This window comes from Suricata suricatta, chromosome 5, assembly GCF_006229205.1.
Source record: "Suricata suricatta isolate VVHF042 chromosome 5, meerkat_22Aug2017_6uvM2_HiC, whole genome shotgun sequence".
In the NCBI taxonomy this organism is placed as follows: domain Eukaryota; kingdom Metazoa; phylum Chordata; class Mammalia; order Carnivora; family Herpestidae; genus Suricata; species Suricata suricatta.
The window spans coordinates 59,527,389-59,545,369 of record NC_043704.1 but is presented as its reverse complement, the minus strand read 5'-3'; the positions used below and the strand labels follow the sequence as shown (position 1 = coordinate 59,545,369).

Here is a 17,981-nt window from a genome sequence, read left to right as displayed (position 1 = left end):
AGTTAAGATGAACTAGGAGAAATCTGAGGGAAGCCCGAGGGACAGTGCAGAGAACCTAACCAATGGAAGCATGCTGTTTGAAGAAGGCTTCTGAATGAGTCTATCTGGCGGTGGCGTGGATGGGGGGAGCTATCAGCTATAAGAGTAAAGAAAGGGGGGTTCTGCAGAGGCAAACACCGGTACACCCGCCCAGGTACTCTCCAGGACAGAAGGTTTCTGGGACCCTGAATGATGAGAGAGCATTAAAGCTTTCCACCAGAGAGGAACCTCTGAAACTCCACCCCCTCCCTCCATTCTGAGACAGTGTCCTGATCAGGCCAAAGGGAATGATGTACTCTTATCTTGCTCCTGGCAAGACTATACTTTTCTCTAATGTTCTCAAAGTTTTTCTAATTGGCCAATGGCACCATGGTTCATTTACTCTGTCTTCTACTGTAAGAGAATCCCTCCTCCAACAGACATTTTAATCCTTTCAAGGTTTACAAGGCAGCTCCTCAGCCCACTGTGAGGCTTAGAGCATCCTTTGAAGATCACCAGCCCAGATGCAGGCCAAGGTCTAGAGGAATTTTTCAGCAGGACGCCATCCCTTTCTTGGCAATATGTTCAATTCTGTCAACATATATACCGTGCCCACTGTGTGCCAGTGGTGCAAAACACCTCCAACCCCTTCTCATGAAAGATGCCACCAGGGCAGGAAGTAACTTTGGAAATGGGGGAGGTCAACTTGAGGGGGCCAGCTGGTGTGCAGAGGTTGGGTTTTCACCTGGGAAAAGGGTGAGCAGGAAGGCCAGACTTGAGTTGAAGAAGAGGCCTGGAGGTTTCTGGGTAATTTGCACGCACACCACTGAGAGTGGAAAGGGAACTATTAGGAAACAACAGGGCTGCCAGAAGGTCTTTCTCCACACAAAAAAAAACCTTCAGAATAGTTTTACAACTGCAACAGCTTCCCCTGCTTTACTCACAAGCTCATCCAGGAGCTCTGGTCCCCTCTGTGATGTGGAGAATAGAGGTCTTAAGGTACCAGACTCAGTTCATGACCAGACCCTCTAGCAGGAGTTTAAAAGAAGTGCTGTGTGAAGGCTCTTTGACCCCCAAAGTTCTCTGTTCTGGGACAATACCTGGAAGTATCCAATTATCAGGAAGTCATATCTGGACTAAAATCAGGACCTTGAGCTTGAAAATATTGATGAAGGCAGGGGAATGGGTTTGGTCCTAGGTCAGGGACACTAATGTTTAAGGGGAAATATCAAAGGGTAGAGCTACACCAAGAACATCTTGATGGAATGGCAAGGGTTCCCTAATTCATAGGTAGGAACAAATCACTAGCAGGGGCAGAAGCACAGAACAGAAAAATGGCTAAACCCAAGAGAAAGAAACACCTTTTCCATGGTTTTTCCTACCCTCAGTTGTGGCCACAGGTATCCCAATTTAAAGAAGAAACCATGACCATCATCCCCTGGTCATGGCAACACAACAGTGATTTTTAACCCCACATCTCTTACCCATTCCTTATGGAGAATAACTGAACATAATATACTGTACTCTTTGCTTGCAAAATTCTTGTTCATTTTAATGTTAGACTTTTCAGCCAAAAATATTTGCCCCAAAGCTATTTAGTAAACATCTTTGTTGAAGACCTCACAAAACACTGCTGACAGTGCCAGCAAGTTTTAATAGGCAATGCCATTCACTACTAATACATACTCATGTATGCAAACTTCCTCAGACTTGCCTTCAGAAAGATGCAATTTATGATAGTACAGGGCAGCAGAAGATCATATTAAAAAAACAAACCATGTGCGTACAAAACAAAACAAAACAAGTAATTAATTAATTTTGTGAGTCATCCTAATAATATGATCTCCCAGATACTCTCAGCATCTGACAGAGCTGAGTGTGGCATTGGGATTAGCATGGAGGGGAGTGGCATCGCGCCTCTATTTCCGGGAACGTTGCTGTGGCTGCGTGTGTGGGATCCTAACTGCTGTCCTCATTCTGGCACTTACCTCCAGAAGGGCGAGGATGGTCTGCTCATTTGTACCATCATCAGCTCAGGGACAATGACCACACCTGTTGATGGAATTGGCCCAGGTGATTACAGCAGCATACTGTAGACATAATAAGCAGTCGTAAGAAACACAGCCTCCATTTCCCCACCTATAAAACGGGGCTATGCATAATCTTAACCTACTTTTCTAGAAAGGTGTCAGAATATTAAAACAACAACAACAACAACAACAAAGCCTAGCTAGATATTCTATGGAAAGGTATGATACAAAGCACTGCAACTGCTATGATATGGAAAGAAACTTAACTCCAGGACCCTAAAAGGTTTTACACAGAAGTCCATGCAAGGGTTTCACTTTGAATCTTATCGAAGTGTTCCTTGATTATTAAGTGTAAGGAGGATCTTAATTTTTTTTAAATGTAAACTCTTAGCATCCCTAGAGCATGGCCTAAAACGTAGGATTAAAATGGTGCTCTTGTTCAATCATAGCAGCTCTCACCTAATTCCTTGGGTGTTTTGCTTCTTTGTTCTCCCCTTCCTTCTAGAAACCTGTAACCCCACAGTCTGTGTGCGCGTGCGTGTGCCTGCATGCCCTGTGGGAGCCAGGGAGCTCAGGTCTCAGTAAGATTGCAGAAGCTATGTCTCGATTGCCAAGTAAAGCTTTGATTTCTTTTGTCCCCACTGCTGGACCCTCCTTGGCTGATTAAGTCCGAGGCTTCTCCCATGTTTTGTTGGCCCATGAATGGAGCCTCTTCAGTGCTCACTGGAGTGCAGTATCATTGATACTTCCTCTGCCTGCCTCCCTTCCTCTCCCGGTCTGCCTGAGCTGATGGATTAATCCTGCTGTGTACTTGGAGGGCTCACTGGCAGAAATGCAAGGTAGGGTGGAAAAAGGGCTGGAGCTGGAAGGGACCACGGAGACATTCCTCCTAGCATCGAAACCCCTCATTTTGCTTAACCGAGTCGGAGTGTGGGGCAGTTAGGGGCCTGGCCCAAGCCCTGCAGCAGTAGGTCAGGCGAGCCTCAACTTCCAGGGCCATCTACTCTTCCCACCACAGACACTTGTGAGAGGAAGTCCTGCCAGGGCTCTGCGGCTCGCGCTGTGGAACAGTAACCCCACATCTAGACACATCTTTCCCAGGCCTATAGCCAGGTGAGGGAGCTGGCGGACTAAAATCATGAATCCTTATTGGGAGAAAGAAAGGGGTTCAGAAGACTTTCTAATGAGAGTCAGAAAGCTGCCTGGTTTGCTAGTGCTTCATTTGCCTGTAATTTTTATTTTCCTGCCATCTCCCTCGGTCTCACACACATGCCCCAAACCCTTGGGCCTGTACATTAATTATTCCCAGCCCAAAAAAAGACTCTGGCTTCTGACAATTCTCCTCTTTAGAGACAACACTTCATAGCATTTCTTACTTTCTGATATCGTATTACTTATTTATTTGTTTGACTGTGTATCGTGACTGTTTTGTTTACTGATGTATCTCTCTCCAGCACCAATAATGCTGTCCACATCATAGTAAGCACACAAAAAAATCATTTTGTAATATGACTGAAAATTACATCCCCAGGCACTGGCAATGAAGAAGAAAAACAGATGGGGAGGGAAAGGACATGTGCCTTCTTTCCTCTTGGCTTGTAGTCCGTCCCATCCCCAACTCCAATCACTGTCACCTGGCTTCCTCTCCTCCTTCTCCTCAAAATAATGTGGTTCCTCATTTTCACAACAGAATAAAAATAGCCGATGGCCATTCAAAAGTAACACCTTCTGAGGTCATTGTTAAAGTCCAAGGTCAAAGTCACTCAAAGACTTAAGTCCAAAGGATGCATCCCTAATGGTAGAATTATAGGTATTGGCCAATAGATGGGAAAGGGTAAGAGGTAATTGACCTTCGTGAGGCTCCTTATAACCCAGTATGCTCACAGCCTTGCTGTGCTACTGGCCACTGAAATAAAATTCCAGAAAATCTTTTTTTAATTTATTTTTATTTATTTTTATTTATTTTTGAGAGACAGAGAGAGACAGCGCTAGCAGAGTTGGGTCAGAGAGAGAGGGAGGTACAGAATATGAAGGAGGTTCCAGGCTCTGAGCTAGCTGTCAGCACAGAGCCTGATGCGGGGCTCAAACCCACAAATGGTGAGATCATGACCTGAGCCGAAGTTGGACGCTCAACTGACCGAGCCACACAAACGCCCCCAGAAAATCTTTAACATTGAACGTAGAATGGTAGCCAGAGAGCAGCCAAATCCTATCGGCAAATTCACTCTGTTGGAAAGGATCTGAGAAAAGTAGGGCATTTGTATGGTGACGTCTCTGCGTAAATTAGCAAAACTTCAAAAATGTAATTTCATAATACATAGTGAGAACAAAAGATATTTAAATCATTTGATGTAGACATTTTACTCATGAATTTATTTTAGGAACATATCAAAAATAAGAGAGGGGCTCTTGGGTGGCTCAGTCGGTTAATTGTCTGACTCTTGATTTCAGCTCAGGTCATGATCTCATGGTCTGTGAGTTCAAGCCCCACATCAGGCTCTGTGCTGATAGCTCAGAGCCTGGAGCCTGCTTTGGATTTTGTGTCTCCCTCTCTCTGTCCCTCACCTGCACACATTCTGCCTCTCTCTCTCTCTCTCAAAAATAAATAAAAACATTAAAACTTTTTTAAAATAAGAGAAAAAATTTATGCACAAAACATACATTGTCAAGTTATTTCCAATAGTTAAAATCTGGGAAAAACAAAAACAATAACCCTAAGTGATGAATAACAATGAGGGAAAAAACCACAATGTAAATTACACCACAATAACAGATTTGACTTATACTGCATCTGAGCAGTGTACTAGCCATAAGAAGTTGGGTGTGTTATTTAACATCTCCAAGGTCCAGTCTGCTTGTCTGTAAAATTCCTTCTTTGTATTAACAATGCCTAACTCATAGAGCCCTGAGGATTAAATGAGATCATTGATATCACTTATTTCTTTTATCATTATTTCAATAGGGGGAATTATATCTTCGTGGAAAGAATCAGTGGATCTGAATCTCCCAAAATTGTAGCTAAATGAATATTACAGGAAACACACTGAGGCCTGAGGCCCCCTTATGAGTACACATCTTCTTATTAGTATGGGTTTGGGATTTGATTCCAAACACGCAGGACTCAAGGGTATCTCTGCCCAGAGGTTGCCTCACATTTTTACCCCCAATTAACCAAAAATAACTTGGCTTTGGAGAACAGGGCAGATAATCCCTTTTCTTTCAACTGTTCTGCCTGGGTACATTCTGTGGAGGGATAACTGTGGGCAGAATGGAAAGGACAGAGGTGAAAGGGTCCAATTAATGAGATAGCTTCTTCTAAGGCTTTTCAGCTAAACTTGCATTTAACCATGGAGCCACTCACAAAGCTTTGACCTGCTCCCCTCCTCTCAACCCCCGATTTAGTTCTCAAATCTGATGTTATTGCTGGGTTGTGCAGATCTGGAACCCCTCAAAGAGCAGGGGATGCTTAATTGAGGAAGCTCTGAGAGCATCATTAATGAGCACTCTGGTCTTGGACCTTGAAAAAAAAATAAACGCGTCGACTCAATTTGCACAGCTTTATCCTTTTTCCCACCCCCTCTTGCCCCTTTATTTACCTACCGCAGATTGGCTACAAATCTGGGATTTTTCTCTTTTTAGCTGTTCATGAGATGGTAATTTGATCTTCTTGGCTCTTTGTCTATTTGCCTTATTGTTGGAGTAGTGTGTGTGTGCATGTGCATGTGTGTGTGTGTGTGTGTGTGTGTGTGTGTGTGTTGGTGAATATGTTTACAGTGAAGTTCCTAGGGCTGCCCTGGTACTTGTGAGTTTATGCCCAGGGACAAGTTGGGGTACACAATTCGTGGATAGAGCTTGTGTATCTGGAGTGTAAGTATCTGTTCACATTTGTTTATCTGATTATTAGGACATATTTGTATCAACTTTTATGTCCGCCAAAGAGAACAGCCTGCCAAGAGAAGCATATGTTTCCTAATTAAGGATTTCTAGAATGATATAACTTTCCCAATGAATGAGACAGGAGGCAATGCTGTGCAAGGATCACAATTATACTCCCTAAACTTTCTATATTATTTAAGAAAGCAGGCAAAGCCACATGTGATTTTCATGGGCCCCAGGTACTTTTACCTACATGTGCCCCTTTTCCCGTAGGAAATTATTAAAAATTACCCTTTATAACTCCATTGGTATACACTGTGTTCATTTTTTCTTATGATTTTATAATACATTAAAACATTTTTACAGTTTTCACATTTCACAAGGCTGTGGGTTTCTGCTCCATGCCTGCTCTACCGTAGGGGGTGTTGGCATGAATCTGGCACACGGCTAAAGGAGGATCTGCAGCAAAGGGCACCCAAGGTTCTTCCGACAAAAATTCCACTGCCATCGCCTCCCATAAAAATATATGACAGGGTGGGGCTTCTGGGTGGTTCAGTTAAGCTTTTGACTCTTGGTTTTGGCTCAGGTCATGATCTCATGGTTCATGAATTCGAGGCCCGAGTAGGGCTCTGCACTGACAGACTAGAGCCTGCTTGGGATTCTCTTTCTCCCTCCCTTGCTCTCTCTGCTCCTCCTCTGCTGGTGCTCACACGCTCTCTCTCTCTCTCAAAGTAAATAAATAAACTTAAAAAATACATCCGAGGGGCTAGGGGTTTCTCATGAAAAAGCTATGACTGACAGTTCTTGTTTACCAGCAGGGAGGAAGATGTTACAGTGGTTCTTGCAGTCAGTCAGACTTGGGGGTGAAGTCCAGCTCCACCACCTACTAGATATATGGTCTTGGGCAATCGTTTATCCCCTCTGGTCCTCAGTTTCCCCATGTTAGTATATGGAAAATAAAACTGCCCTCATGGCATTGTGAGAATTTAAGGAACTGACGGAGGTAAGATGTCCGAGCCGGGTGCCTGGCACTCCTAGTTAAGCAGGCACCGTGTGACCGCTGTTATAATTTACTTCTCAGTTCTCTTGGGGGGAATTTGGTCATTTGGCTTGAAGTGCAATTAAATCTTGGAGTAGACATGTACGTAGGTGAGTGAAAGTCTGGTGTTAGTGGAAAAACTCACTTGATTCTTGAGACATACTGATACCTAACAAACAACATTGCTGTGTTGGTTCACAACTTTCCTGGCTGAATCTTGCACCATCCTTTAGCTCCAGAGAGCAAGATTCTTGTTCTAGTTCAAGACAACTGCCGTAGAAGCTCTAGCCTTCCCTGGAACCTTGAAATATCACAGCCTTCCTGCAGGCCATCCTTCAGACTCTTCTTTCCATCACTGCTTCCTGCTCCAACCAGCCTTCCATTATAGTTCCAGCCCCTCCTCAAATCTAAGTTTCTTGTTTCTCCCAATATTTCATTTCTCCAGTTCATCCCTGCATGTCTCCACATATCCTTTCCACTTATCCTATGCCAGCCAGGTGCTACACATGCCATGTCTCATTTAATCTTCCAGATAAAGCTGCAAGGTAGTCATGATAATCTTCATTTTTATGGATGAGGAAACTGAACCATAGAGCAGTTGGGAAACACACCCAAATCAGCCTGATGGGATTTGAATCCATATCTTTCTGGTGCCAAAGACTTAGTATTTTTTTTTCATTAATTAAGCCCACAATCTCTTATATGCAATTTTTCATATCTAAAAAAAGAGCTCTAAACGTCATAAATTGTTTTTTTCTTAAAACTCTTCTGGTTAAGAAAAAAAAAACCTGGAATGGACTGCTGTGAGGCTGGCTATAAGATTCATTTATCTCAGTTGGTGTGATCAATAACAAAAGGACTTTATGTGCATTGCTTTTTCTTCTAACTGTGCTGTTACCTACAATTTAAAGAAGAAGCAATAAGCCCCAGACCAGAGTATTCCCCTACCAGCCTGAGTGGTGCAGGGGCCCTTCTGTCCCAGCAATGACCCTGCAGAGTAAGTGAAGACAAGCATTTTGGAACTCTGAACCATAATCCTGCAGCTAAGCCAAAGCAATATTCCATGTGGGCTGATATTAGATTTCCTATCCAGGTCCCAGCAGAGCTGAGGCAAATGGTTAAGCAGCTCTTCCCAATAAGCAAACTTGGGCCATAGCATAGTAAAAATAAATCTCCCAACTTGACTATCCAGGGGAGAAGACTGAATCCTGCTGCTTGCAAGAAGGGGCCCATGGGACAGTTCATGCAAAAAGCAAAGGCAAAACAGCCAGTTGAGCATCCATTGTTTAGGAGAACAAGATGTTCAAATTACATGAGACGGCACATGCATGAACGCCTAGTTGAGCAGCCCTCAGTAACAATTCCTACCCTGCCCTTTAAGCACAGGGATACATGGGTATACTGGGTGTCCAAAATGGAGGTGTTTGAGCAAAAGAGAAGGACGCACAGAAGAGATACCAGCTCTGAAGACGTGAGCCTAGGACCTGAGATACCCGGTCCCTGGAATTTCCCTCTGCAGTGAGTGACGTCCTTCATTTCTTGATAAGAGGGAGCTGAAAGTCAGCCAAAAATACAGACTCTCAAAAGTCTCTGAGATTTGGAAACATGACAAGAATGTGACGTGGGAAGAAGTGGATAGGTGTGAATGTGGAGACTTCTGGTGGAAACCCACTGCCAAATGGTCATCTGTGTGGCCCAAGAAGAGCGGGTCTTCCTTAGGGAGCTGTCAGAAGTGAATCCCTGTGAGGCTGCTATAGACAGACATGCACTAATGGCCCTTTCAGAGACAGCGGCTGTAAGCCAGCAAGTCTGCAGAAGCTCATCCAGTGGAAAGAAAAATAAGTGGGACGTGAGCATTTAGCTATAAAAGTTCTCAAAGCAACTCTCAGCTTTGTATCTCACTTCTCCATCCTTATTCAAGAAATGGCTGAGGAGAGACTTTTGGCTTCTCCCTGTTTGGGTGATGTCATTTCTGTGAATGGACTTCATCTTCATGAGGATGAAAATCTATTGCTCATCAGAGCAGGGAAGATAACACTTTTCAGACTGGAACAGAACTTAATCTATCACACTCTTGGGCTTTGCAAAAGTATACTGAGTACCTTGTCTCTTATTTCTGGGCATCATCTCATGTGAGGGAGGGAGGAGATTCGGAGAGGAGGTTCATATGACAGAAGACAGCACTGAGTGTAGGTCCTTGGTAATTCATTAGGTTCTCTGGTCATAGAGATGAAAAAGTACAAAGAATATCCCATTTCCAGCATCTTGGCATTTAGATGCCATCGGGGGCAACTGCTAATGATAAGTACTCACAGTTGGAGAATTATAGCTTTGGAAAGAGCCCTGGACACCACCCAATACTGCTCATATTAAGGGATGAGAACACAGATGTCCAGCGAGGCTAAGGAACGTTCTTAAATGATGGAAGAAATACAGATTAAGAAATCACATGGTTCACCTATGGTGTCTTGGCATAGACCAGGCATTGGTATCACAAGCTACATCTATGCCTTGTTGATAAAAGGGAAGAGAAACCACTCATGCATCTCCCCTTTCCTCATATGTGACATGAGGAAGCTGGATAATGCAGAGTTGGCAGAGATGTGGGCACAGAATACCTTCATCCACTGCTGGTGGAATGTGGACAATGTAGCCATTCTGGAGAGCAATCTAGCTCTATTTAGTCAAATTAACATTTACAAACTTATGAGCTAGCAATTTTACTCCTAGAGATATTGTCCCAAGTGAAACACTTACAATATTCCATAGGCATACACATAGGAAGCTTATTCCAGTGCTGTCTGTGGTGTCAGGGAGTTGGGGCCAACCTGGTAGTCTTTGGGGGAGCATAGATAAAGTATGACAGAGGCCCACGCTGGAGTGCTAGGCTGCAACTAGAAGTGACGGATGACAGGAGCACATGGCAAAATGTATGCTCTTAACCCGATAGTGTGGGAGAAGGAGGGGAAAGTAAGAAATAGGATGCGATATATACCACGTTTCTGTCAAATCTAACTACAATTTATTGGTCTATGCACCATTATTTTATGCTTTCACTAAGAGAGTAAAATCCCTGTCAGTTCAGCTGTAAGATACCATTGATTGCAAGGTGCATCCTGATGTCAGAGATTAAAGTGTGGAAAAACATGTTGTTTTGGAATCCATTTATGTAAATAAAAATGCACAGGTTAATCTCTTTTGTAAAAATATCTTTTTTTAAGTTTTATTTACTTTGAGAGAGAGAGAGAACACACGTGGGTGGGAACACAAGTGGGGGAGGGGCAGAAATAGAGGGAGAGGGAGAGAGAGAGAGAGAGAGAGAGAGAGAGAGAGAGAGAGAGAGAATCCTCAGCAGACTCCCCACTGTCAGCCCAGAGCCAGATGTGGGGCTTGAACCCATGAACCATGAGATCATGACCTGAGCCTAAACCAAGAGTTGGATGCTTAACCAACTGAGCCACCCAGGCACCCCTACAAAAATATCTTCAAAAACACATGGAACATGTTGCCTATGGGCTGAGGCAGTGACATGGGAGTGGCTATGGGGATAGAAGGAATAAACAAATGAACGGGGGAGCTTTGCACGGACTAAAGATGATAAAGTGGTTAACTCGGAACAGCTGTGGCTAACACAGTGTGAAGGTGTATACTAACACCAGCTTCAGGGGGTTGTGGTGAGAATCACTGATAGGCACAAGCACAGGCCACAGCGTAAAGGAGGGTTCGCGAGTTATTTCTATTCTCTCTTCATCTCTGTGTTTGAAGATGCTACCCAAGATAGGAATTAAAGGGAAAGGTTCAATGTCCTGAGTGTCATTTACTTCCTTAAAGTCCAAGAACAGTAAACTTGGGTTTGCTCCAGGACACTGTCAATAAATGTGAAAAACAGCAAGTGGTCTTGCTGCTGTAATACTGGAAGTTTGTTTGATTATTTGTTTATAAAGAGATATAAAAGCCCAGTGATGAAAATGATAAGGGCAATGATGATAATGAATAAAAACCAGTGTTTCAGCAATGCTTAATTTCCAGCAATTCTTTGGATGGTTTCCCAATTTCTCTGGAAGAGCAGTACAAAATCAAACCAATAAGCAAATAACATACAAAGCCTCTCCTGAGGGCTGCTGGGAAATGGATTAACTTCCCAGAAAGGCTCACACACTCTCGTATTAATAACATGCTCAACCTGAACATGAAGCATTTTCTGGAAGGAACATTAAGGAAAGGAGGTACAATGCTTAAGGTGCTCTGGGAAGGAAGAGAGAGGCCTATGGAAGTTCAACAAAAATGATACAAATTGTGGCTGTCAAAAATGTCTTCCCCTGAGATTCCAAAGAGGAGAATAAATTCTGAGTGACTCCATTAGATATTAGATCACTTACAAATATGCTGAAGAACTGTCTCCTCCCCAAATGAGGAAAGCTTCCTAGATTTGACATTAAAAAAAGAAAAAACACCAAAACAACAAAAAAAAGTATCTTGGTCTTTAAAAATTAGGCAGTGGCAAAGTAAACATTTTAGTAAAATTGGACAAGGGGAGCCACGCCACAAGCTTGCTGAGACAGGAGACAGCACCTGCGACAATCCTGGCCACAGTGAGAAGGGCCATTTTCTTAGAGCAAAGGGCACTGCTCAGGATTTTCCGCACTAATGGAGGTTTAATAATGAAGGGTTACCACCCACAGTGGCAAATATACTGTTAAGAGTTATAAGAGAGAGGGAGTGAGGGTGGGGGGGAGCTAAGTGTCTGCCCCCTTACAAGAGGACAGGGACTGGGGAAAGAAGCTACAGAACCTCCAGGGTTTGGGATGTCTTCTTTCTTCCCCTTCATTTCCCTATCTCTTGAATTTTAGCTCTTCCTTCCCTTTGTCACAGAGGCTCCACAGCCCAGGGTTGATCTTTACCTTAAGGAAAAAAGCCTTCAGGAGTACAGCCTACAGGGTTACTCTGTAAGGAGACTCTAGAGTTTCTCTGAGTTCATGTAGGGTTTTTTGTTTAATATTTATTTTTGAGAGAGAAAGAGAGAGATAGTGTGAGTGGGGAAGAGGTAGAGAGAGAGGGAGACACAAAATCTTAGCAGGCTCCAGGTCCTGAGCTGTCAGCACAGAGCCCAATGCGGGGCTCGAACTCCCAGACCACAAGATCATGACCTGAGTCAAGATTGTAACCTGAGTCGAACTCCAGGTGCCCCAGTTCATATGTTTTTTGATTTAATATCTTGTGCACAGTGGATAACAATCTTTCTTGCCATCTCCTATATTCACAAAATCTTGTTGGAAAAGACAAAGAAAAAACTGGTTCCCTTATGTATCTAAACCAAAGACATTTGGTGGAAGTTAACAACTGGGATTTAAATCCAAATAATGACCATTTCTTGGGTTTTGCATGGTTTCCCCTAACTCTGAGGCCAGGAGTAGCTAGCTGGTTCTGAGTGGGCAGTCCAGCTAGCAGCCACTCTGCTTTTTAGGGAGAATCTTCAAGGTGAGCTGAAAAGAGGGGCCAATCCAAGTAATTCATGACTTACTCATTCACCTTCAATTTTCTAGACTTAGTAAAGTTTGAAGTTGGGAAGGGTCTCATGCATTACCTGGTCTCCAGCTCCCAAATTATGGAGACGGAGGATCCTCAAAGGTAAAAACATGGCTCTAAAAGCTTTTCTTCAATAACTTTAAAAGCTTAAAAGGAATCAACCATTTAATTTCCAACAAACTCTCCAAATGATCCTGCACTGAGCAATTCAGTTGTTAGCACTGACGGCACAAGAGGACTGGGGGCTCTGGTTGGCCAATGATGACATCATTGCACTAATATAGAAATGAGCACCTTAGTATTGAAAAAACTGGGAACCCAGTGTCTAGATTCTATTTTACTTTGTAGGTTTGGTAACTGAGATTCTTAGTGAGTTTGATGAGTTATTACAGAATGACTGGAGTGGGAGAGCTTTTCAGAAGCTTCAGAGGACAATAAACTTTCTGCCTCTCAGTTCAAGGAAAGCCTTAATGAATGAAGATTTCAATGTTTGCTTGTTTAGTTCAAGATTAGGGTTGAATAAGTAATGTTTTACTTTTCCACATTTTTATTCTTCTCAGGATAGGATGCTGGAGAAGGAACTTGGAACAGAATATAACTCGCTTTCCCAATTTTTCTTGGAAACCCAGCATTTGGCCCAAACCATAGGGTAGAATGCAGACATGGATGGACTCATTCTCTCTTGATTTTTTTAGGAGCAGAGTAGACACTAGCCCCCAGACCTGAAATCCTGTTTGTCTGAGCGGTCTGTTACTGACGTATTAAGTGGTAGCTTAAGATGTAGTGTTTCCTTCACCAATACTAAACAAGCTACTGAAACAAGTACCACATGAAATCCTTAACCACACAATCCCACAAGACGGAAGTGTCCATAGAAAACAGTACTGTCCAACCCTAAGAAGTTTTCTATGTGCATCTAGGAATGTGTGGGGAAGTAGGTTCTGAGTGGACACAAAAGTTGAAAGAACAGGAGAATCTACAACTACATTTTGTCTTTCTCCTTTGTCCCATCTGAAACATTATTTCTGTTCATTTGACTGCCCTTGACTGTCAGGGAAAAGAAGGTATACTGTAAGTGTAAGAACACTTCAAGACTAACAAAAATACAAATCAGGTAATACTGCCATCAGATTCCTAGAATTTCTCTGATGCTTGAGCATCTGGTGGCTGGGACCATGTGAGGAGGTTCACTAATGAAGTGAATTTCTGTCTTCAGGACTATTCAAGCATGAAAAGTTTTCACAGCTCCTAGAGAAATGTTCAAAAGGAACCTCTTACTTGGCCGCCTCATTTCTGAGATCTGACCATTCTTGGTGTCACTTAGACTTCAAGAGGATGTGAAAATCCTGAAAGACTTGATAAAAGATTTTTTAAGGTATTCATTTTGTCCTTATGTTCTGAGAAGGAGCAAAGAGATGGGAAGAGGACCCACCATTAAGTACATTGGAAGGAAGGTGTTAGTCATGATGTTCTCCAAAGCTAGAGCTTATGTTTTCTATTTATTGTATGGAGATACCAAAAAATTCACCATTTTAATGTGTACAACTCAGCAGGTTTTCGTATGTTCACAAGGTTGTACAACTCTCTCCACTATTCTAATTCTAGAACATTTCACCGCTCCCCCCACAAGAAAGAAAACCTGTAGCCATTAGCATCTAACAGACTTGCTTATATATAGGTCTGCCTCAACTACACAACATTATTCCTTCATTCAACAAACACTTGTTGACCACTTACCTAGCTCTGGGAATGGGATGTAAGCCTACCCTTTGTCACAGAGGCTCTATAGCACAAAGCGTTGAACTTTACCTTAGGGAGCGAAGCCTTCAGGGTTACAGTAAAGTGTGCAGGTATGAGAGCGTGGTGGGTAGGGGTGGGTCATCCACCAGTGACTTGTCAATCACAGTGAGGAACTATGATTGATGCTAGGATGCAGAGGGGTTCTATGTTCTGCAGGAAGCTTTGTTCTGCTGCTTAGGTCCTTCAAACACCCAAAGGCTCATGGCTTTTGGGAGTCATCACCTCCCCAAAGGAGGTCTGGCCACTGAACCAACCCCATGCATTTCCAGACTCCTATACCTCACGTCCACATTTCCCATTCAGTCTGTGTCCAGCTGCACAACTTCTTTCCATCTTCAGCAATTTTCATTTTCTTTTCTTTCTCTTAGTTTTATTTTTGATGTCTTTTCTCAATTATTGCCCCCAGAAACTTCCTTTGCTTTTATCATCTTTTTTCTTTCACTTCTTTCCTTTTTTCCTGGTCTTTCCCCTCACACTCCATGTACCCAGCAGGCTTGGGTGAGAGAGTTACCATGGAGAGGACTGTTTAGAGCTAAGAAAGAATGTAGGTCTCCTTTCCATACATGCTGACATTTAATTAACATGAGAACTTGACTCAGTGGTCTCTCCCTTCCTGCAATGGATTTATACTTATAGTAAAATAAAATACCAGCTATTAGGCACTTACTGTGAACTGGACACTGTACTAAACTCTTTACAGGCAGTACCTTATTTAATCCTCACATCAATCCAATAAGGTAGGTGCTGCTATTATCCCCAGTTTACAGAGGGGAATTCCCAGCCTTAGAATGGTTAAATCACTTGTTTAATATCATAAGCTAGTAAATGGTGGAAAGTCACCCACAGCCAGCTCTGTTTGACTGTGGAGCCTAGGTTGTGACTTCATAATGCCTGACTTACTTTCTGGGCTTCTATCTTCCCTCTGACCCACCTCCCACTTGAGCTGGCTCCCTCTCTCTTTCTGAAGTGAACTTTGCAGGAGCGTTGGCCTCTCTCCAGTTTCAGCAAGCTGAGGATCCTTGGCATGGCCTTCGCTCTGAGCTCCATGGAGCATTGTAACTGCTGGTGCTGGGGTAATAAAATCTTAACAGTCTCCAGAAAAGACGGCCGTAAATTCTTCTGAAGTCCCACTTTGGGCGTAAAGGTTCACGCCTCCCTTCCCCCTCCTCCTCTTTTTCCTCTACCCCCACCCCCATGAACTCTCCCAGGTTTCATGAAAGGGGCCATGCATTAAAACAAGGCACAGAAATCCCAGCAGCCTCCAGCTGCAGCTAGGGTTATGTTTTGTCTAAAGAATGTTCTTTAAAAAAAAAAGTTTGGAATCAGCTTTGTTCAGGATCATAGACACATAGTTTATGCTTTGGGGAGCAATATAGAGAAAAAAGAAGAGGCAGAGGAAAATGGCCAAGAAGGATAAGAGAAAGGAAACAAGAATAACTCTGAGCATGTAAGGATGTCCAGAAGAAGAAAAAAAACTTTGTGAAAACAAAGCGGGGTTCTGGGATTTTTCCTCTCTTCATTATTTTTAATATTGTTACCTGGCCCTGACAAGCCAGCTGTGGTCCTTCTGAAAAATTCATTTGGCTCTTTGGAGTTGAGCTGGGAAATAAGTATCAGTGGAGGCCCGAGAGGGACTCAAAACTTATTTCTTCGTTTGGGGAGCAAAGTGAGCAGATTCAGAGCACCTGGGGGAGTGTAGGAGCTGACGCAGGAAGAGGAACAAAGGGGCCCCTTCTATACTTCCCTCGCGTCCACCTAACAACGGACACACTCGCATTTAGAGGAAGTTTGAAAGTTGGACAGTGACCTGAGAAAGTCACCACTGGGACAGATATCTTGGGAGCAATGTGACCTAAGTCTTAGCCGTTACATCACAAGGCTGTTTTGACTTCTCTCCCCCAGGGAAGAGGCAGTCCCAAGCAGGGGCCTGGTGGAGCTCAGATGAGAATACGTCCATGTCCAGGATGGGTGAGACCAGGGGGCCCTAGTGCTTGGAAAACACCGCAAAAAAGGTTTATGTGTCCTGTGTGATAAAACCCAAATGTACTTGTCCAAATCCTGCTTCTCTTTCTTTCTAAGCCCTGGTGCATTTCACAGGAAATGAAATCTGTGTTTGTCTGTGTTTGTCAGATTCTTATACCCCTACCTCACTGAAAATTGAAAGGAGGGTAGGTTAGAGTTGGCTTCTGTACCAGACATGCTCAGATTTTTTTCTTTAATTAACTTCATTTTAAAAAAAAATTTCAATGTTTATTTATTTTTGAGAGAGAGAGAGAGAGAGAGAGGAGAGAGAGAGAGGGAGAGAGAGAGAGAGAGAGAGAGAGAATCCAAAGCAGGCTCCAGGCTCTGAGTTGTCAGAATAGAGCCTGATGTGGGACTCGAGCTCATGGACCCATGAGATCATGACCTGAGCTGAAGTCAGTTGCTCAACTGACTGAGCCACCCAGGCACCACTTTAGTTAACTTCTAATGCTTTTCTGATCAACATTGGAATACAGTGGCAGGGCCAGCAGCAGCTAGGTCTGTCCTTTGTTGGCAAGCTGGCCAAGGACATGATTGCTGCTGAAGTTTGTGTGTGTGTGTGTGTGTGTGTGTGTGTGTGTGTGTGTGTGTGTGCATTGTTATGCCCAAATTACAGGGTCCCCAAAGACCAAGACTACCAGGGAGTCCGAATCATGTATGCAAAAGCAAAGGGCATTTATTCGGTCTGTCAGACCTCACCAATGCAGTGGATCCATGCTGAGAGCCCCGATCATCAGTTGGGAAGGGTTTTTATTACAGTAGGGGTGAGGGATGGGGTGAAGGGTGGAGTGAGGGGCAAGGATTACAAAATGATTGGGTGGCACGCATTGGCAGGGGTTGGCGTGGCGCAGGGTGATTGGCTAATTTAAAACTAAGCGGGCTCACTAAAACAGCAGGAACATCAGGTGTCTTGTGATTGGCTCGGGCTAGGGGTGGCATGCTTGGGCAATGGCTGGGTTGTTTTTCCTTCTGTTGCTGCTGAGTCATACCTGGGGAAACAGAAACTTCGACCTTCTAGTTTCTGAGGCTTATTTGAAGCCTGTCATGGCGTTAGTTTGGCTCTTCATGCATATGTTTGTGTAAAGGAGAAGGTTGCGAGTGGATAATTTGCATTACCACTGTTTGCTGAACCCCACATCTCAAATTTGAGTCAGGCGTTTAAAGAAACTTTGGGAGTTATTTTGTTATTTTCCTTTTTTCAGATGTCATTTTTAGGAGGAATGTGCAAAATTCTTCCATTTCTTCTGTATTTGTTTCGAGTCTCCTTACAGACAGGGATTTCATCTTTTGCTTTTCTCTCTAGCAGAGTACCTGGCACCCAGTCTTGATTGGCTCAATTCTGGGTTGTGGAAGGGAAGTAGAAATCTTTAAGGGAGCATTCCAGCCACCCTCTTGAGTTCCTCCTTGTGCGTCCTTTTCCTTCTGTGGCCCTCTTGCAGATATGAATATGTTGTTTCTCTCCCAAACCCCCAGACTTCGCTTTCTCTCTGCTTTTATTTCTAATATTTAAAAAAAAATGCCTTTAAGCACTACTCACTGCTTGCTTTTCTTGAAGCTAGATCATTCTGAAACTTTCCTGTTAGACCTATGAGTACAAACATGCAGTATCTGTCCTTCTCTGCCTGACTTACTTCACTCAGCATGACACCCTCAAGGTCCATCCACTTTCC

At 43.4% G+C, this 17,981-nt stretch overlaps 2 long non-coding RNA genes across 2 annotated transcripts in view; one reads left to right on the top strand and one right to left on the bottom strand.

The window, feature by feature from the left end:
- The window catches only part of LOC115291754, a 46,215-nt gene extending 31,096 nt beyond the window's left edge, over positions 1-15,119 (bottom strand). Inside the window, exons 1-2 of the long non-coding RNA XR_003908659.1 lie at positions 14,957-15,119; positions 2,007-2,108 (exon numbers count right to left, since the gene is read on the bottom strand). This is a non-coding gene — a long non-coding RNA (uncharacterized LOC115291754). The remainder of the gene's footprint in view (positions 1-2,006; positions 2,109-14,956) is intronic.
- Positions 15,120-15,244: 125 nt separating this feature from the next.
- Positions 15,245-16,345, top strand: LOC115291750. The gene is made up of 2 exons (XR_003908655.1): positions 15,245-15,362; positions 16,192-16,345. It is a non-coding gene; the product is annotated as an uncharacterized LOC115291750 (long non-coding RNA).
- The last annotated feature ends 1,636 nt before the right edge of the window (positions 16,346-17,981 follow it).